Source organism: Chrysochloris asiatica, unplaced genomic scaffold (genome assembly GCF_000296735.1).
Source record: "Chrysochloris asiatica unplaced genomic scaffold, ChrAsi1.0 scaffold00080, whole genome shotgun sequence".
Lineage (NCBI taxonomy): Eukaryota > Metazoa > Chordata > Mammalia > Afrosoricida > Chrysochloridae > Chrysochloris > Chrysochloris asiatica.
The window spans coordinates 2,831,370-2,844,196 of NW_006408598.1; the positions used below are offsets into that span (position 1 = coordinate 2,831,370).

At 38.3% G+C, this 12,827-nt stretch overlaps 1 pseudogene; it reads right to left on the bottom strand.

The window, feature by feature from the left end:
* Positions 1 to 3,051: 3,051 nt before the first annotated feature.
* LOC102834965 lies at positions 3,052 to 4,175 on the bottom strand (annotated as a pseudogene).
* Positions 4,176 to 12,827: the final 8,652 nt, after the last annotated feature.

The following is a 12,827-nucleotide window of genomic DNA, read 5'->3' on the forward strand; positions in this document are numbered from 1 at the left end:
TTTTTTCTTCTAATGAGGGAAGAATTTAAGATAACATTATTCTGCCCTAAAATACATTGTTAGGCAAGAAATTCTGAGATGACAGATAGCTTTTCTAATTTTATATTCAGTATACAGAAAAACATATTAGAATAGCTAGTATATATTTTATATCTATATGTATGTGTCCTATACTTCAATTACATACGATGTATACTATTTATGGCTACAAAAGTAGATCCAAATGCAAATACTGTCACTTTTCTAGGTACTGAATCGTGTTTATTTGTTAAATGGTGTCTTTCTGTCACCTGTTTCTTGATCATGTGCTTACATAGGCTTTCATTTAATACTGTAAGTTAGAAGTTTGAATTCAGAAATTAAAATTCAAGGAAAAGGTGGCCATGGTAATCTATAGGGACTTGATTTACAAGCTCATTGCTGGGGAGTTAAAGGAACTTCCAGGTTTGTTGATACAATGGTACAGCCAAATTGTATTTGAAAGAAGGTAATGACCTGCCTATAATCAGAGTTTGTGACCCCTGATATTCTCTATGGGACTGTTGCTGACATAGAAGACCTAATACAGAGGTTCCGTAGAGCCCTGTGTTTCCATTGGGCCTTGTGTTTCCATGAAGGCACCTGGGGCTGATACAGAGAGGACTGGGAAATGAGGAAGCAATCTCAGTAGTAGATTTTAGGTTTTCTTGGACCAATTTAACTAGAGCATCTACTCTTTTATCTGCATTGTGTATCAGGGTTTTAAGTAGACTTTCATTTAATTGAAGTGTACTCTGAATTAAATCTTGAAAACTCTAGGTTGGTAATAGACTGAACATAGGTTTTGGAACCAGTAAGACTTGATTTCAAATATTACTACAAGTCATATTATTAGCTATTGGATTTGGGGCACATGGCTTTAGGAGTCTTGACTTCTCTCTAAGATGAAGTGATAATAGCACCTACCTAGCGTAGTGGTTACGAATTGAGCTGCTAACCTTAAGGTCAGCAGTTCGAAACTTCCAGCTGTTCAGCAGGGTAAAGATGAGGCTTTCTGCTCCCATAAATATTTACAGCCTCAGAAACCCTGTACAGCATCGCTATGAGTTGGAACCCACTCCACAGAACACCACCACCACCACCCTTGGTTGCCATAAACATTAGTGACAGTGAATCAAAATGCCTCACACTTAATTGACTTTCCTAAAAGATTATGATTATGATAACAAATTCTGGCTGGTAACTTCTACTAAATTTAGATGGTTTGTGTTTGTTTCCTCTGCCAACTGCTTTTCTCCAACTCCTCTAACATCAAGGCTAACAGAAGATAATTTCACCTGAGTCAGAGAATCTATTTAGCTAATCACAATTTCAAATATTAAACAGCGTTTTAGAAGAAGAAAATATGTTCAAAAGTATTGCTTATTTGTCATAAGTGGACAATTTTTATTTAGAACAATTGTGGGAAATCGTTTACTGAGAATTGGAGCAGTCACTTAACAGTTCTTCTACTACCCCATTTTCACTCATATAGTCAAATATTCTTAAATTGTCTTTAATAGCTTCTTAACTTCATAATCAGTTCATTTCCATTTAAAGTACAGACATCGCATTGATATAACACCAGGACCTTGGTGTGTTGCTGTAGGATAAGCTCTGGAGCGCGAATTGTTCTAGCCACAAGATTGGTAGTTCAAACCCACCAGCTTCTCTCGGAAACTCTGTACAGACTTTCTAAAAGCCAGAACGGACTCAGAGGCACACAACATCACTACCACCATGATTAGGTGCCAAAATAAGTTTTAAGAAATGAAGGCACAACACTTTCTCTCTGCTTTAATTCATTCCTTCTGGGTCTTAACTTCAAAAATAAGGCTTCATTAGAGTCCATGCTAGTGCTTTGCTCTTTTGCCTGCATCTCTCCTATCTAACTGCAGGTTTAGAATGTTGCATCTTTTGTCCCTTCTGTTCTTTATCTATGATAATGATTCCTGATTTATGTGGCCATTGTCCTTTTTAAAATTATAATGATTGTGGTGAAAAATATATGAGAATAAGTAAAAATATATTGCTACTAGGATTCCAGTCCATTACAAATATAATGTGTTTAAACACCTCTCTGCAATCTGTGAATGACTGCAGACAAGTTCTCTTAGTAATACACCTGTCTTAGACTCATTTTGCTGTTGTGAAGTGCTATCGAGTCAATTCTGACCCATAGTGACCCTGTATAGGGTTTCTGAGGTGTGACTGGTGAGCTTGAACTGCCAACCTTGTGGTTCAAACTGACTTTGCAGTCCAGAACATTAACCCACAGCACCACACCAGGACTCATTAGGGTACCCTCAAAAATAAGTCCAATCAAAATAATGGTTCTGAAGGAATCTATGGGGTCAGTTATAAAGCAGAATGGTCAGTTCAGAAGGTTATGGTGGCTTTGTTTGTTGGATTCCAGTAGAGTATTCTTGATAATTTTCTAGAAGGACACAGAATGATCATATGGGTTTATTAAGAAGTTTTAAGAAAATGGAAAACTGCATTGGTGAGGAAAAGACTAGTAGAATTGTGCAGCGGAATCCTTTTTTTCCTCCAATGACAATGTACCTGCTCATTCTTTGGTGGTAGCAAGGGCTGTCCTATAGGAATTTCATTGGGAAACCTTATTCAATCCATTCTACAGCCTGATCTTTCTCAGTTACACTCTTTTTTGTTATCCAAACTCAAAGAACATTTTAAGATAACAAAATTCAAATTTCTTGATGATGTCAAAACTGCCATTTTGATGAGTTAAAAAGTCCAGAATTTTTTGCATTAGAGCATATAAACCTAGATGGAAGATGTATATACCACATTTTGCTTTCCATTCATCTCTCTCTCTTTTTTCATCTTTGTTGTTGTTGTTATGTGCCGTGGAGTTGGTTCCGACTCATAGTGACCCAGTACAGGGTTTTTGAGGTTGTAAATCTTTACGGGAGCAGAAAGCCTCCTCTTTCTCCCATAGAACAGCTGGTAGTTTCGAACTGCTGACCTTGTGGTTCACAGCCCGATTCGTAACCACTACGCTTTTCATCTTTAGACTTCAAAAATTAATGGAGGTAAGAGAGACTGAGTCAGACCCAGTTTTTGACTCCTGGGAGCAGGCCCAGTTACAGCAAATATACACAGAAGCAGATATACAGGGGAACCAGGGTGTGAGCAGTCAGCAGATTTGGTCTTGAACTTGGGGTGGGAAAGTGAGGATGCAAGGAGTTCCCTGGTGCTTGACTCAGCCAGGATCCTCCTCAGCAGCAGCCGGTAGAGTCACATATGGGGGTTTCACTTTCATAGCTTCCATTGTTCCCAGTGTTACCTGGTGCTGAATCTTCACAATGTCAAAGAGCAGAATCAGGATGGTTGCAGCATCTTTGAGATGCCACCAGCCACAAAACTGATGCCCACAGAAATCCAATTCTTTGGCCTGGACCCACTCAGCCAGCTCTTCACCAGCTCATAGTTGATGAGGGTTGAGAAAGGAACATCCTGAAGGACAGTGGGCCCCCCAGCCCAGCCACAGGGAGCACTAGCTGCCCTGAGTCATCATGGCCTGCATAGAGATGCCCAGCTCAGGGTAGGACACATGCTGAGCCTGCAGTTTTCTCTGTACCAGTTCCAAGGGGCTGACCCAGTTACGGTGCCCAAGTGGGCCAGAGTGCCAGACACCATAGATGCGTAGAGGTCAGAGGTCAGATCTCTGCCACACAGAAAAGTCTTGAGTTGGTCATACGTGGTGAAGTAGATGGCAGTGGATGGCATAGTAACTACCAAGGTGACTGAGAGGCTTTCTTCAGGGTCCCGGTGCCCTCATGCTGCACAATCTTCACAAAGGCATCCATGGTCCCAGTGAAGCGGGTGGGATCCTGAAACCAGGTGGCACAGTGGGCATTGTTTGGGCACAGGTAAAGGGGCTCCAGGACCCTATTGCTATACAGGAGGCACTTTCCTGTGGGCTGGAGTGAGAAGAGAAGTTTGGTATAGGAGACACACCAGAGTCTAGAGGGAGGTGTCTGACATTCATAGGCCACTGAGGGACGCTGGGACTGCAAGCACACCTTTACCATGTCCAGGGGGTTCATGAAGAGAGAGGTGACAACTGCTCCAACCCCTGCAGCCACCATTTGCGGGAGAAGGCTAATGCCTCCAGGGTCCTGGGAAACCATTGTGGAATTTCAATTCTGGCTCTAGGCTGGTACTCATGCAGCATGGCACCCCGAGCTGAGGGCACATAGCACCTCCGCAGCTCACCCAGCACCCTCTATTTATCTCTTAATGGACATTAAGTTATTACCATCTTTGGCTACTGTAATATATATATTTTTAAAGTTTTTATTGTGAATTGAGTGATAGTTTACATGGAAGAGCATCAGCTTTACATTCATCCTATGGTATTTCGTTTCATTACAATGATTACAATCCCTTGCATACATCATCATTCAACAGCATTTTCTTCCATTCTCTCTGCTTTTTTGTTTGTTTGTTTGTTGTTGTTTTTGGAAATACACCAAAGCACTCAGAAATACATAACCATTCAAACAACCAAAGGGTATAACCTGCACACCTTTAATATGAATTATGCTTCAACATAAAGAAAACAAAACTCCTCACAATAGAACCAATGAACAACATCATGATAAATGTAGAAGAGATTGAAATTGTCTATGATTTTGTTTTATATTGGATCTATAATCAAAGCTTATAGAAAGCAGTCAAGAAATCAAAAGATGCATTGCATTGGACAAATCTGCTGCAAAAAACCTCCTTAAAGTATCAAAGAACTAAGATGTCATCATTTTGTAGACTCAGGTGCATCGGAACCAAGCCCTGATATCTTCAATTCCCTGATATGTATCTGAAAACTGAATAATGAATAAAGAAGCCCAGAAAAGAATTGATGCTTTTGAACTATGGTGTCATGAATAATATAGCGTAGTGGTTACGAATCGGGCTGCGAACCTTAAGGTCAGCGGTTGGAAACTACCAGCTGCTCCACGGGAGAAAGATGAGGCTTTCTACTCCCGTAAAGATTTACACCCTCAGAAACCCTATACAGGGTCGCTATGGGTCGGAACCGACTCGATGGCACATAACAACAACAACAACATGAACTGCCAGAGAGCAAACAGATCTCCCATGGAAGAAGTACAGGAAGACTGCTTCTGGTAGTAAGGATGATGAGATTTCATCTCATGTACATTTTGATACTTTATAAGGTGTAAGGACCAACTGCTATAGAAGAACATCATGCTTGGTAAAGTAGAGGTTCAACAAAAACAGGCAGACCCTCAACAAGGTGAATGGACAGTAGCTGTAAGAATGAGCAGAAACAGCAATGGTTGTGTGGATGGCACAGGACAGGGCAGTGTTTTGTTCTATTGTACACAGGTTCAGTATTACTTGGAACTGACTAGATGGCACATAACAATAACAACACCACCAATGAAACTATTTGGTCTATATACATTACAACAAATAAAGATATGTTTTCATTTACTATTCAATCACTAAATGTAATCTCAGGTACCAGGATCTGAGATACTACCGAGTATAGGTAATACCTTTGAAAATTTTCACATTATTGAAATGAACATAGAGTTGAGCTTTTCTGGAAGACATCCATGTTTGTATGAAAGCCTTTCTAAAAAAGCTTTAGAAGAAAAACTTCATTAAACTTGTATTTTTTGTAAATATTTTTATTTTAATTGGTTTAGAAAACAATGTCATTTTCTTCTTAATTAAGACACCATTTCTAAATTTAAAATTGGCTACAGTGACTATGTGCTACTATAGTAACAGCATTATAGTATCATACTCAAGTGAATGATGTTGATTTTATGCTTTTGGTATTTTCTTCCTGAAGTTTCAAGAGCATTTTACAGGACAATGTAGCACATAAAGAGACACTAATTCTATTATACCATGTGCATAACTTATGAACCAGAGCCATAGAAAGACATAAAATAAGCAGGCAGGGTCTCCACAAACAAGAAAATGAAAACTGAAGAAATGAATTAATTCCACATTTCCATGTTGCGCTCTTTCCAAATTCTGAAAGCACCCTGACAGGCAGAGGAAAAGAAGCTTTGTCTGAACTCAGTACCTGAAGCAATAAATGTTGATGATTCTTTTCTCATCCTCTTTGATGAATGATGGCCAGCATAGAGGGGAGGGGGAAGAGAGTGATGGAAGGAAGATGACACAATGGGTTTAGGATACATTAGCTTCTTTATCTCCTAATGGACAGGCTAAAATTTGATTGTGATTCCGAACAAAATCGCATTAGCTGAAGTCAGCAGAACTCCTGAGATACAGTTACAGACCATCCCTAAGTTGCGTGGTTAGATTTTTACAAGTCAGCTGGTTTCCAGGATTGCTGCAAGTGGCAGCCCGAGTACCTGTGAAAGAGCTGTAACATCATTAACTTGTCTCTTTCCCATGGTGTCCTTACTCTCAAGCAAGCCACAAGCAGTTGCTTACATACTGTATCGTGTCATAAGCATATTGTAATTTATTGGGAAAATGCAGATCTTAAAGATGGCTTTCAAAATGACATTTTTCAGTTCAAAAAACTGTATATTTGATTTTAAATTCTGTTTAAGAATTTGAAAACAGATTTCAGACGAACTTCCCATTGCAGGTGTTAAGTTGATTGTTTTTAAGTATCTCCCTAGAGTCCTGGTGTAGCTCTATAGGATAAAGCACCAGATTGCAAAGTCAGTTTGAACCACAAGATTCCCGGTTCAAACTCAACAACTGCTCCTCAGAAAACCTTTACAGGGTTGCTATGAGTTAGGATCAAATCATCGACACTTAACAACACTGGCTCTAGATGGTTACTATTGTTGTTGTTGTTAGGTACCTTCCTAGTAACCCTGTATAGGATTTCCATGTTTTGGGGAGCAGAAAGCTTCATCTTTATCCCATAGAGCCTCTGGTAGGTTTCAATAGTCAACCTTGTGATTAGCAGTTGAGTGCTTATCCTACAGCATCACCAGATTTCCTTACTAGATGGTTATATATATATATTTAATTCACTATGAAAACCTCATTTTACTGGGCACATGGTGTGCTTCCTTTTTTTCCATTTATTTAGTGCCTGTGTGTAAATAATTCATTTTCTAGGTGTTGAGAAAAATGTTGAAGAAGTATAATACATAACCCATACATATATAATATATATATATACTCATGCATGCACACACACAGACACACAAACACACTCATACATTGTAAAACACCTGCTTGAACAACTTTATCCCAAAGTGTGGATTCACAGATTTTAAGAAAAGGTGAATAAAATTGGGGCTTGTAGAAATTGCTGTAATTAATGAAAGTGCTAAATATGCATTTAAAACAGATGATCTGGACATTTCTTTATTTAGGTAACTCAACATGTAAACATAATATGTACAACTCCAAAATTTCAATCAAGGAGTGAGTACTGTGATGTAGACTGCCAATCAGAAAATTTGAGGGGACTAAAATTCACTCTACATTGATAGAATTTCTAGTTCCTACCTACTGTTGTTATTAAGTGTGGCCAAGTCAGTTCCAACTCAAAGTTATCTTGTACAGGGTTTCCATGGAATGACTGGTGAGTCTGAACCACCGACCTTGCAGTTCAAACCTACCTTGTGGTCCAGAGCTTATCCTAAAGCGCCACACCAGAACTCCACCAAATGCCAAGTGTGAAGTCCAGAGTTACACAGGGAAGGAGACAGAGTGCAAGACCAGATCTGCAGAGACAGTGTTTCTGTATCAACAGATTCTTCTTTGAATGCCAAAGCTCTCAGGTTGGTGATATGAGTGAAAACTACTGAATGCACTTATGAGATGGCATCTCATATCAAATGCAATGATTCAATGATGCTGGAGCAGACTATTCTGGGGAACAGAGATCCCCTGCCACAGTTGTCTCTGCCTTGCAGTAGCAGATAAGTAAGAAGTCTGACTCCATGTGTTCCCTGCATCACGACCAGATACAGACCTGCTCAGAAATCTGTCTGGTCCCCTCTGACCTCGCTTCCTAATACTTCTGCACATGCCTCTTCCCAACAGGACAACCAATTATCTCTGTAGTTGTCTATTCTTGGCTAGAGATGTTTATCCATATCAAATGTCTGCTTATTTTCTAAGGTCAAGCTTATCTATTTTACCTGTTACCTTCCCTAACCAGTAATGACTAAATCCTGTCATACCTCATTTTACATCACATGTAAAGCAAGCCACCAGTGTTCCTTATGAGCCCTTTCCATGTTTGTCTCTACCATCAGACTATTTAATCAACTACTATTTATTCAAGTCTGCTTCCCACTACCTAGTAATTATAGGTCTATATGGTAGATGCTTGCTAAAGAAGCAGGATCTGTTGTTGATATGTGTCGTGGAGTCCATTTCTAAGTCATAGCAACCCTGTAGGGTTTCTATGAAGTGGCTGGTGAGTTTGAACTGCCGACCTTGTTGTTCAAACTGACTTTGTGGTGACTCAATGCTTTGTGTGACTCACCGCGCCACACCAGATATGTTGCTGTATGTGCCGTGGAGTTGGTTCCGACTCATAGCGACCCTGTACAGGCTTTCCAAGACTATAAACCTTTACAAGAGCAGAACACCTCATCTTTATCCCGTGGAACAGCTGGTAGTTTCAAACTGCTGACCCTGAGGTTAGCAGCCCAATTCGTAACCTCTACACTACCAGAGATATAGGGAGATAATTATCTGAAACACTGGTGCCAAAGCTCAATACTTGTCAGCTGTATTATTGGCTTTTTTTGAAAAAATAAATGAAGAGCATTGCCATTTCTGAGACGCTACCTATCTACAATACATCAGTTTTGCACTCTGGATCTAATATCGACAGAGAATAGAAAGAAAAAGAGATGTCATTTCATCTACCCATTCTTTGCTATTTATCTGTAATGCAAACCAGCTTCCCAGTGTGGCTCTGGGCTTGCTTCACACATATTTAGTGACTATCAGGCAATGAATAAAAAACCTATGAACTCAGAGTGATTTTTATTCACCTCAAATTTTCTGATATGCAGTCTATATCATAATACTCATTCTTTGGTTGAAACTGCTGAGTTCTACAAATTATATTTCACAGTGATTTAAGAAGTCTGCCTTGCATGTTTCCCTAGGATATAGTGATCCATAAAATGCTAGGTATCTTGATATAAATATAAAGTTACTGTGTAATTATTTGCGGAGGCAACGAAGTCAAATGCTAAGAAAGTACCAGGTTGTTCATGGTGTCAGAAAACTGCAAGTAATAAATGTATCTGTATCTTGTTGGATTGTGAATTTCCTCCCACATTTAGTCATTGTGAAGGCCTTCTTCCCCTTTCACCATGAGGTATTTAAGGAAGTACCCATATGAAATGCACTGCCAGCAAGCAAAATAAAGATTCTAAAGGAATAGCGGCTACAGTAGGGGGTGCATTTTCCATCAAAGGCTTAGCAATGAATAATGCCAAAACCCATCAAAAATAGTTATCACAAACATAACAAAATAAACAAAATGTCAAAACAACAAAGATAACACACAGTCAAAGTGGTAGTTATAGTGTAGATTTAATAGCCATAAATGTAGGGTAAAAATTATTTATAAATGCCTCCACAAACAAAAAACATTTTGTAGTTTAATTTACCAATCTTACTTTTTTAAAATTTTCTCTAGATATTTCAAAAAACAAAAAAAAAAGTTTTTTCCATTTTAAGATTAAAAGAAAATTATTTTCTCCTAATAATATTCTGTTTTCATTTGTTATAATCAGATTTATTTAAAATAAATCTGACATTTATTTTCTTTTAAAGTTAAGGAATAGACTTTAAGGTATATATACAGTTTTTTTCCCAGAAGGCTGTTAAGCTGTTCCAATATTATTTGTAGAATAATCCTTTCCATCCATTCTCACTGAATAAAAATGTTAGTTTCATTACATATATAATTAATTATCATGCATATGTGGACATGTCTAGACTTATTCTACTAATTTTCTGTCATGCATATATTAGTACAATTCTGTTTAAATTATTGTGCTTATTATAATAAGCTTCAATATTTGCTAGACCACCTCTTCACTCTTTATTCTCTCTCTGGAACATTCAAGGTTATTTTTCTTTGCTTATTTTTCCATATGAAGTTTAGAATGAATTTATATAGAATAAATAGAATGTTTTTTGTCTTTTTATTTGGATCAATTTGTATATAATCCAAGAATGCTTAATATTTTTACAATGCTAAGAAAACAGCATAATTTCTTTTCTGTTTCTTCTGCTATCTTTTACAGTTGCAAAATGAGCCCTGGGTGAGGAGGTGGCAAGAAGGCAGTGTAGACACAAAAGCTGTATGGACCCTCTGCAACAAACCTATGGAAAACCAAATGAAACAGAGGCAGATGGCAGTCCTAGAACCCTGAACTTCCGATGAAGAGATAGAGAAGTAGAATGAATACTTACAAGGAAAGAGGCAGCTGAATTGATTAACAAAAAAGGAGAAAAACTGGCTGACCAGACACAGTGTGGCTTTCTTAAATTTTGTGAGTAGCTTCAGAGACAAGAGAACATATTGGCATTGCAGAAGCATACTGGTGGCTCATGGAGATAAAGGTGCAATTTTTTTCTTGTTCCACACATTCCCTGGTGACCAGAGGTGTGGCCAGCCCCACACATGTACACCCAAGTAAGCCTTCACTCTGTTGGAGCTTCGAGGAAGTGTGTGCTGCAGTTATGTGTCCCATTAAAAGAGGTGGGAGCTATCCACATTAACCCCATTTAGGTGGGCCTTGTTCCAAATCTGCAGAGCTGACTCTGGTCAGTTCTTGACTACTCCTCACTTGGAGAAACAGATGAACAGACACATGAAGTAAAAAAGGAAAGGAGACTTGCAATCTGTGACGGCTGGCCAGGCACAGCATGATCATCTTGAACTTTTGTGGGCAACTTTGAAGGCAAGAGGATGTTATGTGACACAGAGGCATATAGATTATTGGTGGAGAAAGGTGCAAGATATTTTCTTGTACCCACATTACTCTGCTCATCAGAGATGTGGCCGGCCCCTACCTGTGTACACTTTTAGTAAAGGACCTGGTCTGTGGGCAGTCAGAGCTCCATCAAAGGGAGTAAGGAACCAGCACCACCTGGAATTGGGTGCAGCCTGTTCCAGACCTGCAGAGCTGGTGCTGGCCAGCCCTGGACTAGCAGGACCATTCACCCTTAAATTCCATTTGGAATGGAAATACCCTGATCCTCCAGCTACTTGGGGGTCTGCATGAACTAATTCTAGATTGGGTGTCCAGAACAGCAATACATGATCCTACAGGAACTCCATCTGTGGTTGAAAGTGTTACTATCTCATCCCTTACCCACAGCATGAGATCTTTGGCTAGCAGGAGATACTAGAATTTTCTCCTCTCAGCAGGGTCTGACACCTGTCCTGGGTTTTCCTTTCACTGTTTTTTTTTTTTTTTAAGATATGCTTTCATCTTCTTTTCCTCTCTCTTGCTTTTTATCCTTCTAATCTCCACTTTCACTTTTATTTATTATTATTACTATGATTTTGCTTCTCTTTCCAAACCATTGCTAATTCATTGGTTTTCTTTACTACTCTGTGAGTTCTTTTTCTTTTACTCATTCCTCTCATTAATCATGTTTAGTTCTTTTTCTTTCTTTTGGTAGTCTTTCTTTTATTTTTCTCTATTTTATTATTTTAATGTCCTCTAATTTTTCTTGTTTTTTATTTTCTATTTCTAGATGCTGTCTGCTTTTGTTTTCTTTAATATTTTCTTTTTTCACAATTGTTTATTTACTTGTTAGTTTGTTTTCCTTCTCTCTTGTGTGTGTGTTTTCTCTTCTTGCCCCATCTGACAGGAGACAGCAACTGTGTCCATACAGGCTAGGGACAATCATACCCTCTATATCCCCACCTATTGGGAAACAGCCAATAAAATCTGCTATACATTGGATCAATGGCAGCAACCAAGATAAGCCAAATACATCCTAAACTAAACTGCACAAACAGTGAAGAGAGAACGGTGCAAAAACTTATAACCTAATCAGACCCAGCAGGAGGCAGTTGGTGAGTGTCTAAGAATACACCAACATACAATCATAAACTTAATACATATGCAACACTATACTGTTTTGAAATCAACAGAAAATTTCTGTTCACCAGACGAAATAAAACAAAGTTACTCAAACAAGTAACCAAGAGGCAGACCCAGAAAATATTTTTGAGAAAAAAAGGCATTGGAACTACTTGAAAAATAAATCAAGAAAATGATTTTTAAGTTCCTTCAAATGACAGAAGGTTTGAGGAAAGCAAGGAAGATTTCAAGAAAACACTACAGGAACAATCACACAAAATAGATAAAGGATTGGAGATGATACAAAACCTTCAAATAGAAATCCAGGAAATTAATATTAAGATTTCATATAGGAACAATACATTGAAAAGGCAAAGGAGTAGATTTGAATCAATGGAAACCAGGATCAATGAGCTTCAAGATAATGCTCTCAATATTAGTAATCTAGAATAGAAAAAAAAAAAAAAAGAAAGAATCTGAAGAAAGCCTAAAATGCATGTGAGTAAGCATGAATATGAATAACTTATGGGTGATCAGAATTCTAGTATAGAAAAAGACTAAGAAAAGCACAGAAAAGATAGTCAAAGAATTATTGGAAGAAAAATTTCCTAACATTATGAAAGAGAAGAAGTTAAGCTTTCAAGAAGTTTAACCAATCTCAAACAGGATAGACTGAAAAATAAACTCATGAAGATATATCATAAACAAACTCTCCAAAATCAAAGACAG